This window comes from Arabidopsis thaliana (assembly GCF_000001735.4).
Source record: "Arabidopsis thaliana chromosome 1 sequence".
Taxonomy (NCBI): Eukaryota; Viridiplantae; Streptophyta; class Magnoliopsida; order Brassicales; family Brassicaceae; genus Arabidopsis; species Arabidopsis thaliana.
Window position 1 is genome coordinate 14,060,164 of NC_003070.9, and position 17,988 is coordinate 14,078,151.

Genomic DNA, 17,988 nt, shown 5'->3' on the forward strand with positions numbered 1-17,988 from the left:
TCGGGAATTCTTTATCTGATTGATTTTATTGTTTACTCTACTGCATCTTGTCATTTGTTGCTTAGTTTCTGCAATTCTTTACTGTTACTCGACCTGATACTCGACCACCCAGTTGTCTGGCAACAGACTGTGCAGTCGAGTATCCCTGTTTCACTTTCTGTCTGTTACTCGACCTGTCACTCGACCTCATCCAGTGCTCTGCAAAGAGCTGTGTTGGTCGAGTGTTTTATTGTTTCTACTTGAATTTTTGTTTTCTGCATGTTCACTTAGAACTGCTAGAACACACCAAAACCTGTTATTGCTTGGCTTGACTTAGTGACTTCTGATCACATCTTGATTGTTAGCATCACACCCATTTGGATTGACAACCTTCAGTACTACAACGACATGATAGTGCTTTAGGTTTAATTGATCTTAAAAACCTATTATCAAACCGTCGATGACAATCAAACCAACAAGACTTTTTTCCATGCTTAAGCTGAAATGCATTAATAGTATCCTGATAGTAGGGACATGATAGTCTTCCATGCGTTGTCCACCCATATAACATTCCATATGCTGGAAAATTATTAATCGTCTACATCAGAACAGCAGGCATCACAAAAATGTTCCTTAGAGGAACATCATATGCAACTACTCCCTCGGACCACAATGTTTGTAACTCATGAATCAATGATTGTAAGAATACATCAAGTGATCGCCTAAGATATTCAGGTCCATGAACAAGAATGCTTTGGAACTGATAAACGAGAGTGACCATCTTTAAAACTGATTGCTTGAGTAATTACTGAATACACTTAACCCCTAGATAGTATATTCGAGGTCGATCCACAAGGACAAAAGATACTCTAAGGATTTTCAAGACTCGTTCTTAGCTAAAGCTAAAGAGATTGTTTGTTTAGTATTCAGAGTTATAAATTAAAATGCAAGAAAATAAACGATTAAACTTATATGATAAAAAGCAATCGGCCATAGGGTATTTCAGAGATCCATGATTAATGGAAATATTAGACAGGAAATTCAACATAAAGAACCATTCTCGAACATGAACACAAGTTTAGCCTAATTCTCAATCAAGTTATTAATCACTAAATTGGACTGCTTCACTACTAAACTTTCATTTGTAATTTCCTAGTCAAATTTACATTAGGATTAGGTTCATTAGGTTCAGAATGCATTCTAACGTCAACATTTGTTGGCTAGAAATTAAATGTTCAATTCACATTGGTTTAGGCATTCTATCAAACACTTTTGATGCATAGAAAAACCTAGACTCTAAAACAGGGTGATACAACCTATTCAAACATTAAGAACATGTGAATCAAAGAACTTAAAGATAAAGAACTCCAAACAATAATCAAACGATCAATTCATTGAATCCCCTACTTAGAACCCAAAACCCAATTAAGTGATTACTCACTCTAAGCAAAATAAACAACACAAAGAGTTGAAAAGATATAATAGATTAATGAAATATAAAAGAAAAAAAGATTAGAAATCTTTTCCAAAGTGTCAAAGAGGATGGATCCTTCTCCCAAAGTTGCTTACAAAGAAAAGCTCTCAAAAAGTTGTAGAAAAAGAACGGTAAAAACAAAATTAGGTGTTTGGAGTTTTAATACCCAATTACAGAAAAAAGAAAATAAATCCAGTTAAGGAAAACCGAAATCCTGCGTTAGGAAATCAGACCGATCGGTCCAGATTTTAATCGATCGGTCAACCATTTTTGACCGTCTGTTGAAAGCCAAAATGGATCATCACCCTCTACTGGACCGATTGGTCTACACAGTCTTCTCCCTGCTTCAGATTTTCTCGCCCTTTCTCTACTCCAAAAAGCTCAAAACCATCCAGTCCCGTCACAATTACCTAAAACAGGCAAAATACAGAAGGCACAACCCAAAAGACGCAAAACACGGACTACGACATGTTAAATGACTCAAAACGAAGAGACCTAAGACATTAAAAACGCAACATATCAACTCCTCCCTACTTAGCTCTTTGATTATTCTTAAGGAAAACAAAAATCTTGATCTGGAGGAGAGATTTGAAAACAAAAGAACTCACATTTTCTTTGGGATCATGCTTTTATCAATTGCCTGCAAACCACCATCACAAAATTCATCAAACCGTACTAGACTGTACTTCGTGATAACACAGCTTTTTAGCCCGTTTTAGCTATTGTTTTGTTATGTTTCAAAGAGAATTTGGTGCCTTTCTTGATCCAAGAAGAGGAGAAACACGTATTCTAGGTGCCAAGAAGGTTTTATGAGTTTTGAACCTAAAACTATCAAAAAGCGATCAGTTCCAGTACTTCAGAAGTTTAGCATACGGCCGAGTTCTTCCCCATCACGGAAACGAGATATGTAGGTATGCATGGAAAGCTAGAAGAGTCAAGATTAACGTCGAAGTCAAATCGAAGCAATCCATGAAGCCGTTTGCAAGATATGACCCAAAGAGTGAGGACATGTCAAGAACCGGTCGTTTGGAAATAATAAATCCAAAAAGCATCCGGCCAAGGAGACTTGAACCCGGGCAGCTCCGAGAAGCTTTCCACCGACCATTAGGTCAAGCCCAAGTCAATTCCTCATTGTGCCACCGTCATTTGGCTCCTTCCCTGATGCCCACGACTGGCCCTATCACTTACTTATCCGGCGGATTGACGTTTTTACCTCTAAACCTAATTCTTGGCCCTCAAGTACAAATACTTGTTATAAGCCCTAACCCTAGGTGTGCCTTCATCAAAAGCAAACCCTAGCCGTCGCCGAGAGCTGCCGACTCGCCGCCGCAACTCTTGAGCTCGAAGATCACCATCTATCTCTCTTTCTCTTTTGTTTTGTATAAGACTCTTTAAGGTGGAGCTTTGCCTCTTGTGTTCTTCATTTAAAGAAGTAATCTCTAAACCCTTTTTAAGTTTTATTTGTCTTTTTGTTTTGGTTTACTCAACCCAACTTTTAATTAGCTCCTTTGCCATGAGCGAGTAGATCTCTAGTTAGGTTTTAGGGGGTTTCAAAGGGGAATTCATGGGGACTTTAGATCAAGTTTAGGTTGGCGGTTTCTATGGTTTTGTTTGATCGTTTACACTATTCTTTCTAGTTGAGTTTAATCTTAATGCATGTATGTTTGGAACTCCACCTAGTACATGATCTTAGGTATTTTATACTTGGTAGAATCTTGTATAATTGCTTGAACTAACTCAACTAAATAAATAACTATAACTGTTGCTCACCCGCCGAGTGATAGGGACTTATGGACTAGAATTGAACTTGAACTTAATGCTTTGATCTGTATCTCGAAACCATGTTAGCACCTACTAGCCGTTAGGGCAACTGAGTGGCGAGGTATAGTTAGAATTGCCGGCTTTCACCTACTAGCCGTTAGGGATAGCTTGTCTTGAATGAGTTTCGAATGTCTGAGAATTTGGAAGTAAATAAACCTAACCATGTTATCACCTGAATTGGGATCTATACCTTTATGTTGAACCATGACATCCGGAGAAACCCCCAAAGACCTAGCGCTTCTCTCTTATTGCTTACAGTTTATTTTAGTTACTTGTCTTTTATTTTTCTTATTCAATGCATACAACAACCCCCTCTCTTTTTATTTGGTCCTAACTTCACTCTCTTCTAAAGGATTTCTCTGAACTACTTCTCTCCTTGTGGATTTGATCCTAAATTACTACTTTGAAATATTGTGCACTTGTAGTAGTCGTGTGGTCTTTCAGGTAAAAGCATGAGGCAAAATAAAACACGCATCACTTCGCCATAAGCGTAGCGACAAAATTAAGTCTCGAGATCTAAAAGAACTTTCATAATCAGATAACTTAATATTTTAACATTCAATAGCAGTGGCATGTACTCTTACAAAGAGGATATTGAACATTTTATGGGCTAGGTAAAAAGGCTATTATTTGGTGGCTCAAGTGTTTTGGGTTCTCAAAAAGTGTAACTGATGCATGACATTATGCGAAATCACAGTGACACACAGACCAATTAGGAGGTACATAGCTTCCCTTAAGTTCGGATCAAACCAACCAACTCACTATCCTAAGAGCATGACCAATGGTAGGTTCTTAATTTTGGTTCTTAAGCATTGATTTAATATTAAAACTGAAAAAGTTAGACTTAAGAGATGGTGTAATGAATGTAAAAGTTTTATGTGTCCAATGGTAGGTTCTTACTTGGGGTTCTTAAGATTTTATTTTCAAAAACATTTATAAATTAAGAAAACATAGTAATTATTGCAAATAATAAAATTAGAAACATACATGACACACAATTTAAAAATACATGACATAAAACTTAAATAGTTTTAATATTGATTGTTTCCAAATTTTGTCCATACATGTTCAACCAAATCATGTTTCAATTGTTGATGCATAGCTTGATCACATATTCGAGTTCGAGTGGCGATCTTATTCTCGAGATTTTAAGATATATATGTAGAATAGGTGAAATGCACTTGAGAACTTCTAGCATATTCCACTTATACAAATTTAGATATATCAAAATGAGTATATCCATCTCGTTCATCTTCTACTATCCTATTGTGAAGTGTTATACAAGCTCGCATAATATTTTCTATTTTTACCTTATCCCAAATAAGAGCTGGATTTTTGACAATTGCAAATCGAGCTTGCAAAACTCCAAAAGCTCGCTCCACATCTTTACGGTAAGTTTCTTATTTGGTTGCAAATAAAGATGCCTTGAGACTTTGTGGAAGTGAAATAGATTGGATAAATGTAGTTGATTTAGGATAAATTCCATCAGTGAGATAGTAACCCAAATGATACTCGGTCTCGTTGACTAAATAACTGAAGCTCATCCTTGTAAGATATCGTCAAAAACTGGATTGTGATCAAGAACGTTGATATTGTTTAAAGTGCTTGGAGGTAAAAAAAAAGCGTGTCATATCCAAAGATCTTGGGAAGCTACAACCTCTTAAACGATCGTTGGTTTGCCAGAGCCACGTGTATATTGCCCTTTCTAAGAGGTGGGACAATTCTTCCACTCCCAATGCATACAATCGGTGCTTCCCATCATCCCGGAAAATCCTTGAATCTCTCTAAGAATTAGTAGGCGATGACGATCTTGTGCACTGGGTTTTCTTAGGTACTCATCTTCAAACAAAAACATTATTGCTTCACCAAAATGTTCCATGCACTTCATCGAAGTGCTTTGACCCATCTGGAGGTATTCGTCAACCGCATCAGCCAAACAACTATATGCGAGGATACGAATTGGAGCTGTACACTTTTGGAGCCAAGAGAAACCGAGCCTTCCGCTAGCATCTCTTCTTTCTTGAAAGATTTAAATTTCATTCGAGAGTCGATCAACAATACGCATGAACACATACTTATTTATTCTACAACGACGTTAGAATAGATTAGGAGGGAAAGTTGGATTTTCTTTGAAATAATCGTTACACACTGAATGTGTCCTTGTTCACGATCTCTTTCAATATAAACTCTTTTTCCGTAGGTTTGGTTGCTCTTTGAAGTTCCCCGTAAGAGTAAAATTATTTTCAAATACTTGTTCAAAAATATTTACAAATGCTTCTTCAAACGCTACGTCGATATTATCACGCGAGGATGATGCCATTTTTTTAGGATAAAAGATGAGTTTTAGAATTAAGTAGAAAATATGGATTTTTGGATTAAGATAGAAAAGATGGAATTTTGTATTAAGTATACAGCTTTTGTTTCAGAGAGAGAGAGTTTGTGGAATAAGAAATATGAGAGAAAGAGTTTGTAGAAGAAGCGAGAATTGAGTTTGTGGAATAAGAAATATGAGATAAAGAGTTTGTGGATGAAGAAATATGAGATAAAGAGTATGTGGAATAAGAGAGAATGAGATAAAGAGTGTCATGCATGGTAAAATATATAGTAAAAAAAAGCATTAAAATATGTGTGTCGACAAAGCATAAAAATATGTGTGTGGTGTGTATACAAAGCATATAAAAGATGTAGATTCCTTGTCATTGTTCTTCCACTTGTGAACTTTAAATTTTTGTGTGGTGTGTATGCAAATACTTGTCATCCTTCAATAGTCTTCTTACTTGTCATCCTTAAATAGTCTTCTTACTTGTCATCCTTTAGTAGTCGATTGCTTGTGATCCTTCAATAGTCGATCAACTATCATCCTACACGAATAAACAAAGCATAAAGAGTATTTGTCATGTCTCATATCATTCTCATCCAAACAACTTGATGAAATAAAGCATACAAATAAACATGAACACGCACTAAACTCAAATCATTCTCATTCAAACAACTTGATGAAATAAACATGTTACACGGGCCAAACTCAAATCATTCTCATTCAAATAACTTGATGAAATAAACATGGCTGAATATAATAAACATGACTGAAAGACGAAATAAACTTACCATGAACAAATACTTAGATTAAACTAAAATAGAAATACATGAACAAGGACTTAAAGTCGTCTATAATGTTACAAAAAACACAAAAGCAACAAAGACATACAAAAGTAACAAAGACATAATAAAAACAACATAGACATAACTGAAACACAAAGACATAAAACACAAAGCATCAAAGACAAAGACTGAAACGCAAAGAATTGAGAAGATTGTCAAGTAAAATACATGTTTTTGATTAGTTTATTCTTTAGTTCTGTTTCCACTTTAGTAAGCGTGTAGAATCTTGCAACTAAACTGTCTAGCAGTTTCTTGTCGCTCAACGTTTCTTTAAAAGCTAAATCTTGTTGCTTTAATTTCCCACATACTCTCCATCCTTTCTAGCCTCTTTCCTTCTTCTTCCACATTTGCTGAAACTCCAGCCATGCTCCTTTGTCTTTACCCTTAGCAGCCTTCACACCCGGTGGACGAGCTTAGGAAGCTTCAACTACATGTGTAATCCTTGGAACAGCTACACGAGGAGCACCATTAACCTTTCTTCTTTTGCTAAGTAATGTCTCTTTGGTTGGAAGAGAGGCGCATTACTTCTGATCATGCCTTAACTCCCTCCAACAATGCTCCATTGTAATCACTCTCGTAAATTTCATGAGCTAACCTCATCAAATCATTCTCATTCATTCCACTCGCCATCCGAGATGTTTCACCTGCATGGGATCCCACAACATGTAAATTTGTTGATCTTGGACCACCTTTACTTACAATGACTTGCTGGTCTATTGTTGAGAGTACCAACAAAGGGACTTGCTGCAATGTACTACGCAATGTGTTTCCTGAATACATTTGCTCGTTGCTCATTACCAATAACAACATCCTTGCTTTTTATTTAGCCACACAAAGATTAGTAGAACATCGTCTTTAGATGACTACTTGGTCCTTGTTCTTGGTGTGCGATTTGTGTTTGTGGTTTCACCATGCAATGCTGCTTCACATCATCATGTACCGAAGACAGGGGCGTCAGATTCACAAAGTCTTGTATCAGCAACATTGATGGAGGTTTCTTGTTGACTTGTTACCAGATCCAAGAAGCCGGACGTGTTAGCATAAGGATTCATTAAGGAGGATGAAAGAGTTTCAATGACTTTTAAAGGAGGATGAAAGAGTTTCAATGACTTTTAAAGGAGGATGTGAGAAAATAAAGAGGAGAAAGGTGTGGCTTAAGCAGCGATTTTACTTGGGATATATAGAAGGTTAGGTTTAAGTCTTTGACTATTTTAAGTTGTAGTTGTGGTTAGTTGAGTTAAGTTCTAGTTGTAGGTTTAAGCATTCAATGTTAAAACTTATTTTTTTACCTAATGAAAAACATATAAGCATTGAACTCATTGACATTAAGAATGATGTCAATGTAAGTCAAGTCTTACCTATTATAATCAACCTCTAAATAGACAATAAGCTATCAATTGAATACACACACAAACATTTATCACAAAACAGACACACTACAATCAATACAAGTCAAGTTTTACCTAATTTAAATACAAAAGTCAACTAATGTCAATGTAATGCATTACCTTACTCACCATCTGAGATGTTGCAGCTGTAGAGTCCATATCAATGTCCAAATCAATGTTTCCTCCATAGATACCTCAAAAGAAAACAAAAAAAGTTTGATAAATTTAATCGGTAAAAACCAAAATATTTAACAATTAAGATACAACACAATATCACAGTTAAGACACAATATTTCATAGGTAACATTCATGCGTTTAACCCCAAAAACTAATCGAACTAATTAATATATTGAAGATCCATTTGAGTAGTAATTCAAACAATCATCCACAATAAAATAATTTCCATTACGAATACTCTAGTAATTATCAGATTAAGATACAGTATACAATTAATCAAAATCCATCATCAAATTATCCTAATTATTACTGAAAGAAAAAAACCCTAATTTCAAAACAATCAATAATCATCAATTAATACAGAGTAAGAGAGATTCTTACCATCACAAAGCAACTTGGTGAAGGATCAAACTTATTTCTTGAACACAACTCGAAGATCTGATGTCGTTGCTCTCCGATAGGGGTGTCATAATGGGTCAATACCCATACGTTATCCGAACCCGCCCATGATTTTAATGGGTTTGGGTATGATTTTTTTTATCCATATATATAAATGGGTTTTAGTGGGTTACCCTATTAGAGTCATGGGTTTAATGGGTAAAACCCATTAGGATCATGGGTTACCCATGGGTTTCACAATCAAAACAAAAAAGTAAAATTTATATATATTTATATTAATATATTATGTAAAATTTATATATACATATGTAAAATATTTTCTTTTCTTTACAACTACATATGTAAAAATATCTAAAATAACTATTAAAGTTTATATTTTACCTAAATATAAAAGTAAAAGGTAAAATATATGCATAATATTTATTTTTCCTTGCAGCTAATTATGTAAAATATATAAACCCAAGACTAGGGTTTTCTTTTTCTCTTCATGTATTGTTATTATAAATAGACGTCATCGTTCTATGGTTGCTTCTTAAATTACTTCTTGAGTTCTCGTGTCTCATCGCCTTGGTTTTTATTTTGTCTCCGTTCGTGTCTTATCGAATTCGAAAGCATGACAGCATCTTCGTCTAGGAGTATGTACTATGTAATTACGTTATAGTCATATTGATATTTGTGCCCATGCATGTTATGATGATCATATGATTTGTTTTGCTAAATAAGTAAATATTATGTTAGTAAAAACAAAATAGATTGGCTTCATGTGTTCGTTCTTGTAGTTATGTTTGAGATTATACTAAATATCGTCTACAGTTTGGTGTTGTTTGATATTATTTATTTATTTTAGAACTAAAACGATGATCTATACATATATTGTTTTTTGACTATAATTTATATTAAATTTATGGATAGATAATATGGAAGATCTGGACTGGGAGTCAAAAATAGCTGCTGAAGAAGAGATGATGATGGATGACGATGATGATATTGATTCAACCCATGAGCAATCATCAGAGATACCAGAAGGTAACTCTCAAGAAAATTCTCGTAAACGAAGGAAGAAAACTTCAGAAATGTGGAAACATTTTACTCAAGCTGGAAAAGGTGACGATGGCAAGAATCGAGTTAAATGTAACTATTGTGGTGAAAAACTTGTGTATGAACCTACCACATGAACATCTCCTATGAAGCGTCATCATCAAAGATGCATTAAGAAGTCAAAATATAGGCATGTCGCTGATATGATAATTGATGGAGATGGAAAGACTAGGAAGAATGAAGATTGATTAGAGTGTTGTTTGAGAGAAGTTTAGTAGGGTTATAATTTGGCATGATCTTCCTTTTTCTGTTGTTGAATATGAAGAGCTGCGAAGGTTTTTTCAATATCTGAATCCAGATTATAGCTACTACACTAGAAACACAGAAGCAACAGATGTTGTTAAAACTTGGGATAGCGAGAAGAACAAGCTGAAGATGGATTTGGCAAAGATTCAGAGTAGGATATGCTTAGCTTTCGATTGTTGGACAGCAATTGCTGGTGAAGGTTATATAACTCTGACTGCCCACTACGTCGACGAAAGCTGGACTTTGAATAGCAAGATCTTGTCATTTTGTGACATACCTCCTCCACACACCAGTGATGCTTTGGCGACTAAAATCCATGAATGTCTAAAAGAATGGGGAATTGAAGAGAATATATTTACTCTTACTCTAGATAACGCTTTAGCGAATGACACCATGCAAGAGATACTAAAAGAGCGGCTTAATTTAGATGACAACTTGTTATGTGGAGGTGAACTCTTTCATGTTCAATGTTGTGCACACATCCTAAATCTTATTGTGCAAGATGGACTAAAGATTATTAGTGGTGCTTTAACCAAGATCAGAGATAGTGTCAAGTGCGTGAAAGCTTCAAAAGCGAGAGGGCTTGCATTCCAGCAATGCGTAGAAGGTGATCAGGGGGTAGTTTTGTCGCTGGATGTTCAAACTAGATGGAATTCAATGTTTCTTATGCTCGAGAAAGCTTTAAACTATAAACGTGTTTTTAACCGATTACGAGTTGTTGATAAATGCTACAAGACTTGTCCATTGAATGAAGAATGGGAGAGAGGAACAAAAATATGTGACATTTTGAGGTCATTCTACAAGATTACCACACTTATGTCAGGTACAAGTTACTCTACATGTAATCTATATTTTGGGCATGTGTGGAAGATTGAACGTCTGCTGAAAGAGAATGCAACAAACGGTGATGAGCGTACAAGAAAACAGCTAACTACCCACTACAACCGGCGACTACATAAATAGTCGCTATATTTAGTGACTATTTGGCTACAATTTTACGACTATTATACAACTAACAGTACTATAGTCGTTAGTTAGTCGCCAAATAACCACTATACAGGCGAGACGCCTTATTAGTCGCTAAAGGGTGACTATTATATGACCGATTTTGGTTGTCGCCAAAATTAGTCGTAAATTAGTCGCCGTTTAGCGACTAATATACGACCCGCCGTAATAGTCGTTCAACAGCAACTATTGCATGACTATTTCGGGTTGTCATTAAATATAGTCGCAAAATAGACGTAATTATCGATTGAAAAAGCACATGTATTTTGTTTTGTAAGTTGTTGTACCGGTTTAAAACGACTACACTATTTTGTCGTGTTTTAGTCACTCTAAAATTGCCTATATAATGAAAATTTCACGTACACAAAATTCATTCACAACACAAACACAATACAAATAATACCTTTAAGAAAAAAAACGTTTTTGATGAAAAAAAACGATAAAAAATATATTTAGTTTTATTATTGGTCTTATAATGGCGGGAAATTATAATTATCCGAATAGCGGTGGTTTTAATCGAGAGTGGGTGTACAAGATGTTCGATGAAATGACGGGGAATTTGACAGCAGAATACGTTGCAGGAGTGGAGGAGTTCTTGACATTTGCTAATAGCCAGCCTATAGTACAAAGTTGTCGAGGTAAATTCCACTATCCTTGTGCTGTGTGCAAGAATAAAAAACATATTGTCTCGGGTAGAAAAGTTAGTAGTCATTTGTTTAGTCAAGGATTTATGCTTGATTATTATGTTTGGTATAAGCATGGGGAAGATTTCAACATGAATGTAGGAACGAGTAATTATGTTAATAGTACGTATCTAAGAGAGAATTATGAAAGTGTGGATAATGTTGTAGAAGATCCATATGTGGATGTGGGTAATGTTGTAGAAGATCAATATGTGGATATGGTGAACGATGCATTTCGTTATAACGTGGGGTTTGATGATAACTATCATCAAGACGGTACTAATCAGAATGTGGAGGAACCGGTACGTAACCATTCTAAAAAATTCTACGACTTGTTAGAAGGTGCTCAAAATCCATTGTACGATGGTTGTCGTGAAGGCCAGTCTCAATTATCGTTAGCAGCTCGAGTCATGCAGAACAAGGCGGATCATAATATGAGTGAAAGATGTGTGGATTCGGTATGTCAAATGTTGACAGATTTTTTACCAGAAGGAAACCAAGCTACTGATTCGCATTACATGACAGAAAAATTGATGCGCAATTTAGGCCTTCCTTATTATACAATTTCGATGTTTGTATTAACAATTGTATGCTTTTCTGGAAAGAAGACGAAAAGGAAGATAAATGTCGGTTTTGTAGTGCTCAAAGATGGAAGCCTATGGATGACTACCGTCGAAGAACCAAAGTGCCATATAGTCGTATGTGGTATCTACCTATTGGTGACCGATTGAAGAGAATGTATTTGAGCCACAAGACAGCAGCTGTAATGCGTTGGCATGCCGAGCACCAATCAAAAGAAGAAGAAATGAATCATCCTTCAGATGCGGCGGAGTGGAGATATTTCCAAGAGCTACATCCCATGTTTGCCGAAGAACCCCGTAATGTTTATCTCGGATTATGTACCGATGGATTCAATCCATTTGGCATGTCGCGAAATCATTTTTTGTGGCTTGTGATCGTGACTCCATATAATTTACCACCGGGTATGTGCATGAATACAGAGTACTTGTTTCTTACAATTCTGAATCATGGGCCAAATCACCCGCGAGGTAGTCTTGATGTCTTCCTCCAACCTCTTATTGAGGAGCTAAAAGAGTTATGGTCTACTGGAATCGATGCATATGATGTGTCTTTGAATCGAAATTTTAATCTAAAAGCAGTGTTGCTGTGGACGATAAGCGACTTTCTGGCGTACAACATGTTATCAGGATCGACAACCCACGGTAAACTGTCTTGTCCAATTTGCATGGAAAGTACTAACTTTTTTTTATCTACCTAATGGAAGGAAGACGTGCTGGTTTGATTGTCACCGAAGATTTCTTTCTCATGGTCATCCATTACGGAAGAACAAAAACGACTTCCGAAAAGGAAAAGACGCTTCTACCGAGTATCCACCTGAGTCTTTAACCGGTGAGCAAATTTATTACGAGCAGTTGTCTGGTGTAAATCCACCAAGAACCAAAGATGTTGGTGGCAACGGTCACGAAAAGAAGATGCCAGGCTATGGGAAGGAACATAACTGGCACAAGGAAAGCATATTATGGGAGCTTCCATATTGGAAAGATCTAAATCTCCGACATTGTATCAATGTGATGCATACAGAGAAGAATTTTTTGGATAACATAATGAATACTCTTATGAGCGTGAAGGATAAATCAAAGGACAACATAATGTCAAGAATGGATATAGAACGATTCTGTTCTCGGCCTGACATACATATTGATAGTAAGGGAAAAGCTCCATTTCCAGCTTATACATTGACAAATGAAGCCGAAATGAGTTTATTGCAATGTGTTAAACAGTCAATCAAATTCCAGCTTATACTGATATTTAGATATTTTCTACCATATAACAACTGCTTGTTTTTCTTGTGTATGGAGGTTTACTCGGGACACAAACTCACGACTTGTTAGGAATATCACTAGAGTGTTTACAAACAAATTTGATGGTCCCTTCTACAGCTGGACATGTGTACCTCAAGAGAGACAAGAGAAATACTTCATCGAGTTTGCTGTTAAGTGTTCTTTCAGCCCTTCTTATATATACGCTAACACTTCTTTTTTTTACTGACATTACCTTTTCTATTTGTAGAAAACACACCATTGGGATCCTTTGATCACATGGACTGTTCAGTTTTACTTCAATGAGATTTGTTTAAGGCGAATGAAAGGCATGGTTAGCACTGCAAGAACTAGTCAAAATAAACCTAAATGGATCGGAAAAACTCTATGGAAAACAATGACTGCGTACTGGGACACTGAAGAAGCTCAAGAAAGAAGTCAAATCTGTTCAAATGCTCGTATGTCTGACCGTAACGGTCTAGGTCCTCACATACCCTTCTCACGGTCGAAGTCATATCATCAAATCCGAGACGAATTGGTAAGTCTTCTCTCTGTTTACTCCTTTGCAACTTTAATCTGATGTTTCTCTACTTTTCTATGACTTGTTTTTTTTTTCATTACAGGAAGAGCAATTGGGCAAAACTGTCAATATTGGTGACGTTTTCATCAAAACACATACAAAACCTGATGGGACGTATGTTGATCGAAAGGCGGAGAAGATTGCGGAGTTATATAAGAAGAATTTGCAACTGAGGCAGTCTGAGTTCGAGGCTGAAGCTTCAGCTGTTTCAGATGGCACTTCGCGGGCACGGGAGCTCACAGCTGAGGATTGTACAACCATATTTCTTCAGGTAACGTTTTATGTTTCCCAATTTAGTGTTTTCGAGTTGTCTTTTTCATTCTCTAATCTCAGCTTTTATCATACTTTGCAGTCCACTGAGAGGGATTCGAGAGGCGTTCCTTATGGAGTAGGAAGCCTCAAAGAGTCTCTTGTCAATGGCAAGCGGAAGCAAGCAGGTGACTCAACTTCTTTTGTAGCTTTGCAAGAACAATTACAGGAAGCTCAACGCAAGATAGAAGAGCAGGTCTCTTACAATCATAGGCGTGAATCTAAGATTTCTTTGCGTGAAGCTGAGAATTCCCGAGCTGCAGATGAGCAGAAGAAGAAGCTTGAGCACTTGTCCTTAGTGGATAAGTTTTTGCGCGAAAATGATCCTTGGTTCCTCAATTTCCTCGAATCTCATTCAGCTAAGGAGACAACCATAGATCCTATCTCACCCTCTCCAGCTGCCTCTCCCTCTTCATCTGCTTCATAGGTCTGAATCTTAACTCCTTCCTCAAGACTCAATATCACGGCTCAAAGTTTTTATATATGTGTACTTGTGTTGCTTGTACTTATGCTGAACAAAGTTCTAAGTTGTAGTGAATCGAACATGTTTTTGTAATTTGGGTTTTGTACTTTTCTGAAATGACAATATATTTGTGTTCATGCTTCTTGTATTGTCTTTATGCTTCTTGTAATTTATGTTTTGTTTTCTCAGGAAGGTTTCCATCTCTAGAACAATCATATAGGTGTTCTAATAACAACAATAGTCGCAATTTAGTCATCAAAAATGTATCCAAGCAGTCGGTTTTTGATAACAATTTAGTCACTAAAATTTTCGACTAAATGACATTTCAGTCGCAACTCAGTCTTAAATATAGTGACAACATAGTCGTAAATTTTAACGACTAATTACCTACAACGACTACATAACCCTTAAGTTAATCGTTAATTTGTCGTCTAATAGTCGCTAAATTTAACGACTAAAAGGTCACTATAAAAGCGATTACTTAAACTTAGTCGCTCTTTGGCGACTAAAATACGACTATCGTATTTACCGACTCTCGATTAGCGACTAAATTTAATAGTCGTTTATTTGTCGTAAAGAGGTGTTTAGCGACTAAAGAGTGAGTAATACTGAAGTCGGTAAATGGCAATTTTCTTGTAGCTTATCAATGACAGGGCTTGTAGAATGCGGATTAAATTCGATAAGTACTGGGAACAATATAGCATTGTTCTTGCAATGAGTGCTGTTCTTGATCCTAGAATGAAGTTTAAGCTCTTGAAGCGTCTTTACGATGAGCTCGATCCAAGTAATTCTCAAGCAAAACTGGATTTTTTGAAGGATAAAATGACTATGTTGTTTAACGAGTACAAGTGTAAGTTTCCAATGCCCATGAACTCTTCAACTACATCTTCGTCTTCTCATCATTCCACTAAACGTGGTAGAGAAAAATTCGATGACGTAAGTTTCAAAATTTAGAGCTTTTAAATTTTAAATAATTAATTAGTATTTTAAATAATTAGTTAGTCATATAATATAATAATAACTTGATTGACGTTCATATAACGTAGGATTTGTTTGATTTGGACGATGCTCCTGATGTTATGGATGAGGGAAAGTCGTCAATCTTCGATATTTACTTGAATGAACCAAAATTAGAGATGAAGGAACTTTCCTAACATGTCTGTTTTGCAGTACTGGAAAGATAACAGTCATCGCTTTGGTGCTTTATCATATATGGCATATGATGTGCTCAGTATTCCCATAACTACTGTAGCTTCAGAATCATCTTTCAGTATTGGTTCTCGTGTTCTTAATAAGTATCGGAGTCGACTTCTTCCTAAACATGTTCAAGCTTTACTTTGTACTAGATCTTGGTTATTTGGTTATGCGGATGATGAAAAAGGTATATTACCATCTATATTCAATATTTTGTTATTGTTATTATTATAGCCAAGGTTCTAATATTTTTTTCATCTCGTTTGTAGACAATGAAGCCAAAATGAAGAATGAGGCCGAAGAATTCGATGCGGAAGAATCGGATGCATTTAAAGCTTTTTAAATTAAGACTATTTTTTGTTTTTTTTTTAGTTTTATGGTTCTTTGGATTTGTAGTTTTAAGATTTTAGTATGCTTTTCTATTTTAATATCTAGATTGTTTTAATTTATTATTTACAAACTTTTGTTGGCTTACAAAACTATGTTATTTTTTTGGATTTTTATTATTTATATATTTTATTATACATATATATGGGTACCCATATAATCCATTAAACCAATGGGTTTCTATAATAATGGATTTGGGTATGTAAGTTCAATCCATATAAATATATGGGTCGGGTCAAACCCGTCCATTAAGCACTCGAACCCATGTGGGTTTGGATCGGGTCGGGTCGGGTTACCCATTATGACATCCCTACTCTCCGACTTTAAATAACGCCGATTCGACGACTAAACCTCGCCAGAGACACCCAGAGTTAGTGATATGAGGAGATATAGGCCAAAAACAGCCGGATTCATTATCTTCCAGTGGATCCTCCAGTGGATTGGATTTTTTACATAGAAATCGTATCGATTTTCTTTGGAGAGGAGGAAAGTCGAAAAAAATGAAAGAAGGTAGAGGAAGAGAGAGAAAGTCGATCTGATTTTTTTCGTTTTTATATTTTCTCCTCTGCTTGTTGATATGGTTCAAATTCCCTTAAACCTATTCTCTTAAATAAGAGATCAATTGTACCACTTAAGGGTCGAATTCCATAAAGCTCTCGGATCACCCAATAGACCAAGGTTTTGAATTAACCTAAGTAAAATAGTAATGAAAATAAAAAGAAACAAAAGAAAGCAATAGCAGATTGTGAGGTTGTAACACAAGAAAGTAAAAACGTCAGGCTTAGGGTATTTTTAGGTTACTATTGGTTAGTAGATCTAATAATAGTTAGGTTGTTATCGAACCATTCTTAAACTAAAACTCTAATTTTGGAACAATTGGTGGTGTTCCGCAAAACTCCCTATGCCTATAGCTAAGAGTAACTGGAGAAGCCGAGAGATCTTATACGTAGACATGCATTCTAAATGACTTCAATTGTTCACCTTAGTAGATAAGCTGATTCTTATTACACACCTATAAACCAGGCTCATCAAATAATAGATCCAACTATAATATCTATGGCGGGTATATCTATTGTTTGGATTCAAGTTCTAGTTAATTACTCTAGAACTAGCATTAAGAACAATTAAAGATGAAGAATTCTACAGATAACCTAGCACGGGGCGATCTACTAAACCATATGAATCCCTAATGAGAAACCCTAAACCTAACAGGTGGATTACTCAGACATGATCAAAGAAACACAAATCATAGTCTGAATACGAAATAAATAGTCAATATATCAAGAGAAAGAGTAAGAAAGATCTTATCTAAAGGGAGTCTCCATAGGGTTTTGCTCCCAAGAACAAAAGAGATAAGGAGAATAGCCTCTCCAAGCTTAGGTCTAAACAATGACCTAAAAACTATACATATGATCTAAAAACGTGATGGACCTTCTTTAGAAATAAGGGAAAGTTATGGGCCGAATTTGGAAATCTTCAAAACGTCAATAAGGTGCGTCTTCGATTTGTCGTCAGGTATTGGTGTTGCTAGACACCTACACGGTTCAGCAGCATAAACTCTTTGTTTTCCTCCAGAATGCTCCATTATCTCCAAATGAATCTCAAACTTGTAAAGACCTCAAAAGACTAGAAAAGACTCTAGAAATAAAAAATAGACTCTAAAACTACTACCAAAATCATAGATAAAAACAGTAAAAATAGGGATATATCAACTCCCCCGAAACCATGGAAAAGGTTTGAAAACATAAGAACTCCCAACATTCTCTAGCCTATTGCCATGAT

General features: G+C 35.8%; 1 non-coding gene and 4 pseudogenes across 5 annotated transcripts; 3 read left to right on the top strand and 2 right to left on the bottom strand.

Annotated features, from left to right (window-relative positions):
* Positions 1-361: 361 nt before the first annotated feature.
* On the bottom strand, positions 362-841 carry AT1G37036 (annotated as a pseudogene; the record flags this gene model as incomplete). The annotated part of the gene is made up of 1 exon: positions 362-841.
* Positions 842-6,756: 5,915 nt separating this feature from the next.
* On the bottom strand, positions 6,757-7,246 carry AT1G37037 (annotated as a pseudogene; the record flags this gene model as incomplete). Its single annotated transcript has 2 exons — positions 6,757-6,828; positions 6,980-7,246.
* Positions 7,247-9,338: 2,092 nt separating this feature from the next.
* On the top strand, positions 9,339-10,674 carry AT1G37038 (annotated as a pseudogene; the record flags this gene model as incomplete). The annotated part of the gene is made up of 1 exon: positions 9,339-10,674.
* A 550-nt stretch (positions 10,675-11,224) lies between these two features.
* Positions 11,225-16,090, top strand: AT1G37040 (annotated as a pseudogene; the record flags this gene model as incomplete). The annotated part of the gene is made up of 1 exon: positions 11,225-16,090.
* A 442-nt stretch (positions 16,091-16,532) lies between these two features.
* AT1G09265 lies at positions 16,533-16,727 on the top strand. The gene has a single exon (NR_143488.1). It is a non-coding gene; the product is annotated as an uncharacterized misc_RNA (transcript).
* Positions 16,728-17,988: the final 1,261 nt, after the last annotated feature.